Here is a 13,123-nt window from a genome sequence, read left to right on the forward strand (position 1 = left end):
CTGTGCGAAAGGACACATGAGCATGGATTACTATTACTTTATAAGGACATCAGTGTGGGTATATGAGTATTTCTGGATTAAACAAAAGAACGTGGAACAGAGAAAAACAAGCACATGGCAATTTTTTCAGGTGGGACTTCCTCTTTCAGAGCCCAAACGCAAACTTCTCCCTCTGTTTATCCTATTTTTTAACATGCTCCAGTCCCTCCTTGACACGTTTATGTGAGCGAGCCTGGAAGGCGAATGTTGTCATTCCTTGGACGAGGGAGTGCTGAGTTCAAATTCGAACTTTCAACTTGCACTGTCTGGCCTTAAATCTTTTTGTTTCTTAACTTCAGTTCCCCTGAAGTAAAATAAATACGACACTTTTTAAACTGATGTAAACCTTACTGATATAGGCACACATTCATTTGTCTTTTACTACTGCCATTCTTAATTGCCATTTAAAACATATTTAGAAGATCCATGAGACCAGTTACCAAAATAATAAAGTGAAATGCTGAACAATTTTCCAGAGCAAGCAATGATTTAAAACACAGCTTCTGAATCGAACAGCAGCTTTCTAAATGCATGGAGGAAAGGGCAGTGTGCTTGCTAGAGCAACATTTGGCTAGCTCTGAGTTTGCTATGGTACTGGGATATTTATTTGTTGGTTAAGACATTGTGAAGCAGAGTCCAAACACTGATATTTAACTGATCCTCAGTGGCATGAACATGCACAATACAAACCCTTTAGTTTAGCAATATCATTCCTGCCCTTCATGTGGTCAGTACACCTGTACAAGAATGCAGGCAGAGCTCTGATCAGAAGACAATGAGATGTAGATCTGTGAAAAAAGATACAATTCATTTTGCCTTATACAGTACAACTGCATTGGAGTACAGATGATGAACTTAATTCAGAAACATTTCTAGTTCATTTGCAGCTCTGGCTTCAACATCCCTGCTTGTATGTTGTCTGGGGGCACCTGGTTGGCCACTGTAGGTAACAGGATGTGGTACTAAATCATCTGTAATTGGTTCACTGACCGGATTCAAAGGGAATCCTGGAGAGAAGTGACTCGTGGTGTGCCACAGGGCCCAGTGCTAGTCAATATTTTTATCAACAACTTGGATGTTGGAATAGAGGGCATGCTAATCAAATTTGCTGATGACACCTAAATAGGAGGGGTAGCTAATACCCCAGAGGACAGAGTCAGAATTCAAAATGACCTGGACAGATTAGAAAGCTGGGCCAAAACAAACAAAATGAATTTCAACAGAGATAAATGTAAGATACTCCACTTAGGCAGAAAAAATGAAATGCACAGATATGGGATAGGTAACACCTGGCTTGACAACACTACATGCGAAAGGGATCTGGGAGTCTTAGTAGATCACAAACTGAACATGAGTCAGTAGTGTGATGCGGCAGCCATGAAAGCCAGTGCGATTCTGGGCTGTATCAATAGGACTATGGTGTCTAGATCAATAAATGTAATTGTACCTCTCTATTCTGCATTGGAAGAGATCCCAAGGGCCATCAGGTCCAACCCCCAGCAATGTAGGAACACATAATCAAAGCATGACTCCTGACAGATGGCCATCGAGGCTCTCTTTAAAAACCTCCAAAGAGGGAGACTTCACCACACTCCTGGGTGGTACATTCCACTGTTGAACAGCCCTTACTGTCATGAAGTTTTTCCAGATGTTTAGGTGGAATCTTTTTTCCTTCACCTTGAACCCATTACTCCTGGTCCTAGCCTCTGGAGCTGCAGAAAACAACTTGCTCCCTCACCAACGTGACATCCCTTCAAATATCTAAACATGGCTATCATGTCACCTCTTAACCTTCTCTTCACAAATTAAACATATCCAGCTCCATAAGTCTCTCCTCGTAGGGCATGGATTCCAGACCTCTTACCAATTTGGTTGCCCTCTTCTGAACCTGTTCCAGCTTGTCAATATCCTTCTTGAACTGTGGTGCCCAAAACTTTACACAATATTCCAGGTGAGGTCTAACCTTTCTCATTCACATTGGCAGTTCTCATTTAAGAAAATTCAATCCTCAAGGCCAAGCACACCAAAATACAGGAACTCCAAAAATACTTGAATCTGTTTCCTGTTATAGCCCTTCCTTTAAAGCCTCCAATTTAAACTACAAAAATGTTTTACTGGGAAGACAGGGGGAGTGTGGAGTTTATCATTCTGGAGACATCACTTCCCAAGAACCCATTTTGGAGTTCCATGCCCTGGCCTCACAGTTCCTGAGCAGAACACAGCCCTATGCCATATTACGAGCCTTTTCTGTCAGACTCAGGTTTTTCCCTGATTGATCTTCAAGGTGAAGTAGTTGTGCTCTCCCCAGGGTGCATCTGTGCAAACGGATGCCTTTGGAAGTGCCTCTCCCAGATCATCCCCCAGATCTGACCTCCTCGCACATCATCAAGGATTCATTCACAGCTGCATTTTGAATGTACCTTCCTAACCCAGCACAAACCTAGATTGTTGTCATTGGGATGCTTTTGTTTTGTTTGGGTTTTTTTCTCCTGGTTTCTGGCCTCCTCCCAGTATAGTAACACTGCTGTGCTGTTTTAACCACAAAAATTCATGATCTTCTGTTGCTTCTCTGTTCTGCTTTGTGTCACCCCACCCACACACTCCCTGGATAACAAAGAAACAAATGGGTTTTCTTTATGCCAAGGTAGGGGACATGGCTGCTGAGTTCCTCCCCCCCCCCATCAACCAAACTTTATGCAAAGGTCTCCCAGATTTGTATTGTCGAAGGCCTATTGACCTTGCTATCTTCATTGTTACTCACATGCTAAATACTTCATTGTTACTCACTTGCCAGGCCACTTCTATTCAGATGCCCTCACCTATTGACCTTTACTCACAGGTGTATATACTCCACTTGCTTTCCTTTCCTACTATCAGATCCTCTGAAGATGCCAGCCACAGATGCAGGCGAAACGACAGGAGAGAATGCTGCTAGAACACGGCCATACAGCCCGGAAACCACACAGCACCCCAGTCTCCCAGATTGGCCCCTTAGAGTTCAGACATTTCCAGCACTTTCAGACCTCTTCTTCAAAATTCCTGCACAGTACTCACTGGGCAGTTGTGCGTACGATCACCATCCATGACTTGGCAGTTGCACCAACCAGGCATTAAGCAAGAACAAGGTGAAATGGCTGCAGAGGGAGATTCATGTTAAGTAACAGTTACACTTCTACTGGTTAAGTAATAGCTGCACTTCTACACAGTATGCTCTGCATGGAGCTCCCCTTGAAGATGGTCCAGAAGATGGAGCTGGTACGGAATGCAGCAGCTGCTAGACTACTGACGAGTCACCTGGCCAGGCACACATAACACTGGTCTTGAACAATCTCTACTGGCTCTCTATTTGTTACCGGGGTCAATTCAAGCTTTTGACATTGATGTTTAAAGACCTAAATGGCTTGTGTCCCACCTATCTGAAGGAGCACCTGTGCCCATATGTACCTGTCCAAGCACTGAAATCAAGTTGGGGGGTTGGCTTTCCTGGTGGTGCTCTTCCCTGCCAAGGTGCGGGGGAGGGAGTATGCAGGAGGGCTTTCTATGTGGCCAGCCCCAGATTGTGGAACATCCTCCCCATGGAAATTCGCCAGATGTCAACACTCTATGGGTTTTGGCGACTGATAAAGACCCTCCTATTCACCCAGATCTTTGGTCTTTGACCCCATAGATGCCCTCTCTGGTGGCTGCTGGTCTGGGGGAGGGTATGCAGGTGGGGTTTTTAAAATTGGATTGTGTGTGTGTGTGTGTATCTGTACTGATGTTTTACTGTTGTTAATTTTGTAAATCACCTGAGACACCTGTATAGAGCAAGGTATAAATCTCAATAAAAATTAGACAGTATTTATGGGATAGTATTTGCTCACAGCTGAACCAACCTTTGGCAGTTACATCAGTCAGCTCTACTGGAATAGCCCATCACGTACAGATGACATGGTAAAGCTAGAATAGTGTGGCATTGACAAAAAGGGTGGAACTGATGACTGGACTCACTCCTACAAGTCTGAGGCAAACACCTTATTAGTACAAGAGGCTTTTAAAAAGCCTTGTAGTGCTTGAGGCTAATTGGTGACCACTGAATAGAATTGTTCAGAGCTGTATCTTATTACAGCAGGTTGCCATGCCAGTGCGGGTGTCCATAGCACCCATTTCTTCTCATCACTGAAGGGATGTGGCTTAGCGGCAGAGCATCTGGTTAGGATACAGAAGATCCAAGGCTCAATCCCCGGCACCTCCAGTTGAAAGGATCAGGGCAGTGGGTGATATGACAGACCTCTGCTTGAGACCCTGGAGAGCTGTTGCCAGTCAGAGTATGTAATATTGGCTCTGATGGATCAACAGTCAGACTCAGTATAAGGCAGTTTCGTATGTGCTTAATTACTGAGACATAAAAACAATGTGTATATTGGCATTTCTGCAACCATTCTGAGCATATAAGCAGTCCATGGGTAGAAGCTACTAAGCAAAATTGAACTGCCACCCATTTCAATTCAGTGGGGCTTCAAATTTTCCTGAACAACTCATACCACTGAATTTTATATAAATGTATATGTATTTTTACACACACACACACACACACACACACACACACACACACACACACACACACACACAGAGAGAGAGAGAGAGAGAGAGAGAGAGAGAGAGAGAGAGAGAGAAGTTTACTTGAAGAGTTCTGTTACAACCTGTACACATTGTTTCTCGGCCTTCCTTCCCTGTTCCAGATGCACAACAGTTCTTTACAACAACATTTTTGAAGCCTGTATTTATTCAACTTTATAGTTTAACCCCTTGACTTCCTCTCCCCCTGTCTGAAGCAAGATTCATGACGCCGTGGCACAGAGTGGTAAGCTGCAGCACTGCAGTCAAAGCTCTACTCATGACCTGAGTTTGATCCTGATGAAAGTCGGCTCCAGATAGCTGGCTCAAGGTTGACTCAGCCTTCCAAGATCAATAAAATGAATAGTCCCAGCTTGCTGGGGATAAAGTGTAGATGACTGATGAAAGCAATGGCAAACCACTCTGTAAACAGTTCACCTAGTAAACATCATGATGTGATGTCACACCATGGGTCAGTAGTGGCACGAGTCCCTTAATAATGTAGCCCTTTGACTTCCTGTCCCCTTGTTTGAAACAAGCTTGGTCCCATTGTGTACGTGTGTGGGTGGGGAGTTAAGCATATGTTAAAAACTTCCTCAGAAATGAATGATATAATCCTGAACAGGCTTACCTGGAAGAAAGTTGCACTGAACTCAGTAAGACTTTCTTCTGGATATAGCACAGAATATATAATTGCACAAGGGTTTTACTGTGGTTGAATCCTCCACACATTTCTGCTTGTACGGTTCAAAATGCCTTTGCAATGACATTATACCACAAAAGGTCTCAGGCAGCAAGCACTGTAGACTCTTTAGTTCCGTTTTGACGATCACTTTGCATATTCTTTCAGCTTCTCTTTCTGTTGTGGCAAATTTCAGTGCAACGCTGTTTGTTGTTGCTGTTATTGTTGTCAGCCAGTGCTTCCATTTATCAATGTCATTTTCCATTTTCATTCTGTCCTCTACCGAATTGGAAGTTCCGGTTTTATATCCCTGAAGATGTAGACAAACACGTTTTACCCCTCCAGCATGCACATTCATGAAAACTATGAATAGCCCAGGCGGATCCAGAACTCAGCCCTCTCGCTACTCCCTCCTCCCAGTTCATCAATGATTCATTCCCTGCCAAAGTTTGAGCACATTTTTCTAACCTGAGAGCTCTCCATCTTATGGCTGACAACACCTTTCTCATTCACATTTCTCCAATTTATTTCTGACAGCGTCACATGGAACTGTGCCAGAAGAGAAATGCCCTGAGATTGTTTATACAGTTCTGAAGCACAGCTCCTTTCAAGGGGCTTCAATGTATTGCGTATTATGTCCAGCCTGTAATTCCTCCATTCAGTTCTTCTCCAACAGCCCCTGGATACGTACAGAACCAAATTCCTTCATCCTGCAGAATATGCTATGATAGATAAAATGATTGTTAGGAATAACCTTGCTTCGCGACTATGAGTTTGAGTTAGTCCAGTCTAATTTAACTGGAACTAAAAATGCAACTAAGTGATTTGATTTTTGGAAAGGGCAAGTGCAGAGAAGTACAGGTGGATAATTAGCAGGGTGAATAGGACTAGGGAGCTGTGCCCCTAAAGGCAGAACAGCATTTCAATTGTTTTAATCAGCCGTTCATCGATTGCAATTGCATACAACAGGAATGCCAAGCAAAGTGAAGAAGAATGCAGGTTACGGCTCCAGGCAGAATTGAATGCATAAGAATCAGGCAAGTCTATCTGAGCCCTCGGTGCAGTTTTTCCTTTTGGTGGAACAAATGCAAACTTGCTTTTCTGCAGTTCAAGTGGCCATCTGTACCTGAAAAGTGCAGAAATACCCAGCTCCATCCCATTTGCCCTAGAAACCTTTCCAACAGAATTACAGCCTTGTGGATAGGATATAAGCATCGATGGTGGCAACAGCATCACCAGCACAGAACTGAATCCCAGCAGTACAAGCAACAGAGCTGTTGAGCCAGCAGTTGCTTGTGATCCCTCGAGATTGAGCTGTAAAACCGGCCATTGAGCTGTAAAACCGGCCATTGAGCTGTAAAACCGGCCATAAGGAGAGAAGTGGAGGAAAATGAACTTGATTAACGAAAACACACAGGAAGCAAAAATTAGCTGAGACAGTTGGAAATAACTCCAAATATTGCTGACTGGTGGCCTGACTAGTGACCTTTGGCAAGATTCTCCCCCCCCCCCCCAACACACAGTTTTGCAGAAATGCATGTGACTGAGGGTTCCACAAATAGCTCACAGGCTATTCAAATTCTCTTCCAGGAACCATGGAGTAGGACTTCATGAGGGGTTCCTCTATGACAGAATGCCTAATGGCCAGAAAGCCAACTCACCCAGCACTAGTGATATCCCCCCTACAACATGCAAATAAGTAGTCACTGTTTTGAGGTATATTCCCAGCTGACACCAGCACTAACTGGAGCATACTTCCAGAATCTTTTTGTTACTTACAAGGGTTCCATGAAACATACACAGAAAGCCTTCTCCCAAGTTATAACATCTAAACAGCACCACTGTAGAACATCTCCCCAAAAAATCACCTCATAAATTGACATATAAAAACACACCTGTCCTTAATTGTGTTTGAAACGTGGGCTGCCCTTTCCCGCCACAACAGGGTGTGCTCAGAGTTCTGGAGTCCATAAAAGGAACCACAGCATGGCATCACGCCCTGAACAGGAGGCAAAACTGCAAGGGTTTGCCAAATAACTTCCAGCTTGTGGTTTTAAATAACTTCTAATTGCTTTAAGCATCTCTAATTGAATAAGTCACCCTTTGGCTAAACACAGTTGCTACTTAATTAGAAAATATAAAATGAGGCTAAAAAATTTTTAAAGGCCCAATTATGAGCCGTGCTTATTTTAAAAATATCCAAATTTAACAGAGCTGAAAGTGGTTGCTTATACATTGTGACTGGAAAGTAGTTCACAAGCCCAGCTCTATGCCCCCTACTGGCCACCTAAAACATTACAAATGTTTTTTGACTGATTTGAGGAATCACAAGGGAATAAGTGAATAGGAAATTCCTTGTTTAGTACAATAGCGCAACTTCAGTTGCCAAGAGGCCTGGAAAAACTGCCCTGCCACCTTAATGGAGGCTTAATGGGATGCTATTTACCTCTGTGTTATGAAAACTTTTGGTGGTCTATTCCTAAGCCACTATTAAAGGAGCAGGAACCACTGGTGTAATGCCCATTGGGCAAGGTGGGCAGCTGCCCAGGGCATCACCTTGTGGGGGGCATCAAAATGCTGGGTTCGTTTTTGGGTATTTCTAGTGGTTTTCCATTTGTGGCCTGCAGGGGGCGCAGTTTTTAGGCTAGCGGCACCAAATTTTCAGCGTATCATCAGGGGACTGTCCTTATGCAACCCCCCAAGTTTGGTGAGGTTTGGTTCAGGGAGTCCAAAGTTATGGGCTCCTGCAAGAATGCCCCTATCCCCATTGTTTCCTTAAATGGGAGCTAATAGGGAAGATGGGGCTACAGGCCTTTGAGGGTCACATAACTTTGAACCCTAGAACCAAACTGCACCAAACTTTTTGGGAAATCATTAGGGCAGTCTCCTGATGAGACTGCTGAGTTTTTTGAGACTGTGCCTTCAAAAGATGTGCCTGGGGTCGCCTGCAACTCCCCATTGACAGCAATGCAGAAAACTCAAGGGAGAACAAAGGTTCTTGGAGCAAAATTTCAGGATGTTCTCTGTAGGGAGGGCATTTCTTGGATTTATCAGCACCAAAATTTCATGGTATCATCTGGAGACTGGAAACATGATGGCACCCCCAAGGTTTGGTGCAGTTTGCTTCAGGAGGTCCAAAGTTATGGACCCCCAAAAGGGGAATCCCCCAACTCCTTAGCAAATAATGTGGGATGGGGGGTACCTTGCTGAGGGTCCATGCTAACTTTGGACCCCCTAAAACCAAACTGCACCTGAAACTTTGGGGGTACCCATAAGGACAGTTTCCACGATGATACCCAGAAATTTTGGTGCCGATACATCCTGTCCAAAATGCGCCCCTGCAGGAACATTCCAAAATTTGCCCAAGAATCTTGTAAATTGCATTGAGTTTTCTGTATTGCTGTCCATGGGGGTTGCAGGCTGGGGGCGGGGCATTTTTGAAGGCACAGTCTCAAAACTTTCAGGGTCTCATCAGGAGACTGCCTTCAGGACTACTGCCAGGTTTGGTTGCAGTTTATCTAGGGGGGGGCCAAAGTTATGGACCCTCAAAACTGTAGCCCCCATCTCCTATTAGCTCCCATTGGAAACAATGGGGGATGGGGGCACCCCCTTTGGGAGTCCATAACTTTGGACTCCTTGAACCAAACCTCACCAAACCTGGGGAGTCGCATAAGGACAGTCTCCTGATGATATGCTGAAATGTTGGTGCTGATATGTTTTAAAATACACCCCCTGCAGGCACCAATGTCCTGATGCAAAAAAAATTTGGTTGTGGTGGAGTGGCTGCCCATGGGCGGAGGGGGGGGGGCATCCAACTCAGGTTTTGCCCAGGGCTACAGTTTGCCCAGGGCTGCCTCGTTATGCCCCTGGCAGGAACATTTTTATCCAGGTCTGTTGGCAACCCTAAACAGGAGACTGGTGATACTCTAGACTAATTAAATGTTATTCTAATATTAGAATCTGAAGAACTGGGCTCTGGACCACAAAAACATATGCTGGAATAAATATTGTTGGTGCCACAAGACTATTTTGCTACAACAGACAACTACACCCCCACCTCCATTAGGTATGAAGAGCTAGCCAATTTCCCCATTCCCATGTTTTCCTTCCTTGAACTGGACTCAACTGTCCTGAACAGCCCAGGCCTGTAGTGGGGAACCTATGGCACTCCAGATGTTCATGGACTACAATTCCCATCAGGCTGATGGGAATTGGGCCATGTACAGATTCAGTCCTCATCAATTTATTTTCTTAAGGTTTTCGTTTTAAGAAATTTCTCTTGTATACCTACTAAATATAAAACAGACAGAAAACCTTATTTATACGTGGTCCTGTTTGCTGCCTTCTTGTCAAATGTCATGGTCCGAGGTCTAGTATTACAGGCAACAAATTAGGAGCCTCCATATCATAGAAGGATGAGCAATAGTGAATCCCTCCCACAACAGCACCAGATTGCCGAGCACCACGAATAAATGAGCTTTCTGCTCACGCAGCTGTGAGCCTCAGCTGCTAAGCCATGTACCACCATGTACTAAGTTTTGAGGCTATCAGGGCAGGATACTCACACCATTTAGGAACATAAACAGATCCCTGCCCCAGTTTTCTCTTTCACTGTAACTCAACTACCCTCACCAATGTATCGTGCTTCCTGGAAGACGAGAAGAATGTTCAATCCTCATTAGGCTATTGTGGAAGGTGATACTTTTTAAATTTGCGGACTAGCATTTTTGCTCCTAGCTGGATGCTCCTCCAAGTATGCAGAAATCCTCTCTTGTCTGTGGTTCTGTGGATGAGTCAATTTTGCTGCCTCACTGAGAGACACAGAACCATTACATTTTTCTTTTAGACGAAATTATGGATAAAATTATCTTTGTTAAAAAACCAAACAGGTTGTTTAAGTGCTGCCAGATTAAACGATGCTGGAGGCACTCAACTACAGCAACTGAATGCAAAACAGCAATATGCTGCCTCCTTTACACCAGATAACACAAAGTGACTTACATTTACATATACAATTCAAATTGTAGTTAAATGGCCTGAAGACTCCCAACAAAAACCCAGATTGGGTGAGATGGGAAAGAATATGGCTTCATAAGCACATCAAAGCGGCAACTTTGACTTGCAGTGTCTGTTTGCAGATGAAGCGAAGGTTGGCAGACTGTTCGCTAGTTTACCAATATTTTGTATCGATAGTCACATATCAAATATTCCAGCATGTCACAGTTCTGTGGTTTTCTTCTCAGGGCACCCTAAATTAGATGTATATGCACTTAATTCTTGCCAGAAGCATGCTGTTGTTCGTCCTTGTTACTGTGATAGCATAATCTGCTCCTCTTTCTGTTCTCTCTGGAACTCTTGCAAAGGCCTTGGGGCCCAGTACATAGCATGCAATGCTGCAAAAACCAACCATATTGCAGGCTTTAGTTCCCCCTGCTGGACGTCTTCTGAGACTGCGGCCACTTTCATTCTTAGTACCAGACAAGAGCAAAAGCTCCCTTAACTGCTCATTTCCCACTTTTCAGAGTTGAAGCAACTACACTAAAAGGAACCACCTGTGGGATAATGTGCATTCCAATTGAATATGAGATGACACAGTTTTACTGATACCCCACCCTCCTCCCTTGGACTGGCATGTGATTTAGGATTGTTCTTTCCCAGATTAGCTCACTTGTTCAAGTGACCAAAAGCTAGTTGTTTTGCTAACACCAACAGACAGGGGTAACAATGCCTACCTCCAACCACAGTGAGTAATCCACATGGCACTACAATTCAGATGCACAGCAGTGCAGTTGCCATGCCATGAATTTATTTATCTGCGTCACTTACATCCTGCCTGCTCCCCAACCTGGGACCCAAATTAGCTTACGTTGGCTTCCTCTTCTCCTTTCTGAGATAGTTTAGGCTAAATGTGTGTGACCAGTACACAGTCATCCAGCCAGCTTCTATGGCAGAGTACAAATCTGAACCTGGGTCTTCTAGTCTGGCACTTTAAGCACTACACCACACTGGCTTGATTGGATTCATGCAAGAACCAACAGTAGACATGAAAAAGAAGCGATTTCTACCTGCTTATGTCCCTTGCTGGAACTCAGCAAGAAGCCTACAACATGTATACAAGATTACAACAGATACAAATATGATTCGTATCCATTATCCTGTTTGCCATGCCTACTTAAAATCTGCTCCAACACTGAAGTCAGACTGTAATGAAATTCATCTCTTCTAATAGCATTTTCAACAGAATTCAGCTATAAGCATCTGTTATTAATCTTCCAGCACAGTGGCTATTTATAGACTTTATTTTTTGCACCTTGTAGCAAGCTGCACATAATTGGCAAATGGCGTGCTCTTCTGCAAGTAATCTTTACCCCTCATCAGAGGCGTTCCTCCCATTGGGCAAAGTGGGCAGTTGCCCTGGGCGCTGCCTTGTGGGGGGTGCAAAATGCAGGTTCGTCTGTGTTTTTTCATTTTTGGCCTGTAGAGGGCGCAGTTTTTAGGCTAGCAGCACCAAAATTTCAGGGATTTTTTGGGAGACTCTCCTGATGATATCACCCAGGTTTGGTGAGGTTTGGTTCAGGGAGTCCAAAGTTATGGACTCCCAAAGGGAGTGCCTCATCCCCTATTGTTTCCAATGGGAGCCAATAGGAGATGGGGGTTACACCTTTGAGGGTCGATAACTTTGGACCCCTTGAACCAAACTTCACCAAACCTGGGTGGTATCATGAGTAGGGTCTCATGAAGATACTCTGAAATTTTGGTGCTGCTATCTTAATAATTTCACCCCTGACAGCAGGCATTTCCCCAGATTTTCCTTTTAAATCCACCCCCTTCCTGCCAATGCTTGTTTTCTTTATTTCTTTTATTCTCTCAATGCCTAAGAAAGGTTATTATTACTATTATTAAATCCACCCCCTTCGACGTGGATTTAAAGGGAGAATCTGAGGTCCTCAGTTTAAACATTGAAAGTGATGCTGTTTCAGGTTGGGAGAAAATCCACCCCAAAACAGCATCACTTCCAATGTTGTTTAAACTGGGGACCCCAGATTCTCCCTTTCAGGTGGATTTAAAAGGAGAATCTGGGCTCCCTAGTTTAAACACCATTGAAAATAATGCTGTTTGGGGGTGGATTCCAGCATCACTTATTTAAACTTGGGAGCCCAGATTCTCCTTTTAAATGCACCTTAAAGAGAGAATCTGGGGTCCCCAGTTTAAAAAACATTGAAAGTGATGCTGTTTCCCCCAATTGGGGGGACTGGATACAACACCATAAAACGTTTTCATAGCAGTAATAAAACATTTTGAAAGCATTTTGAAAATGTTTTCCAAAAAATATTTCTGCTGTGTTCAGATTTGTGAGTTGGGGGATGTTCTATAATGTGATGGTGACTTTGAAACGACCTAGTGGAAAAAAATTTTGTTTGGTCACGGTGGGGGAGGGTGACTGCCCGGGGGGGGGGCATCAAACTCAGGTTTTGCCCAGGGCTCAAGTTTGCCTAGGTACGCCACTGCCCCTCATGAGTTATTTTCTATTTTTTACTGGCATAATTCACTTTGATAGAGTAACATGCTTATGTGATGGAGGCCATAACACCTTCCAGTTATTCCTACAACAAACTTTTAATTAGGTGTCCAGAAATAGTTCATGGACTGAATGGGGGAGACCAGTTTCTCTGCAAGTGATGCAAACTTCCTGGATTTTGCCTAAGAAAAGTCACATTCAAGGACTGACCACGGCCCAAGGCACTTCACTCTTCCACCTTCGGCTTCAGGCTGAAAATAAAATTTGGACAAGTGCAGCTAAACTGT

Source organism: Sphaerodactylus townsendi, linkage group LG02 (genome assembly GCF_021028975.2).
Source record: "Sphaerodactylus townsendi isolate TG3544 linkage group LG02, MPM_Stown_v2.3, whole genome shotgun sequence".
NCBI lineage: Eukaryota > Metazoa > Chordata > Lepidosauria > Squamata > Sphaerodactylidae > Sphaerodactylus > Sphaerodactylus townsendi.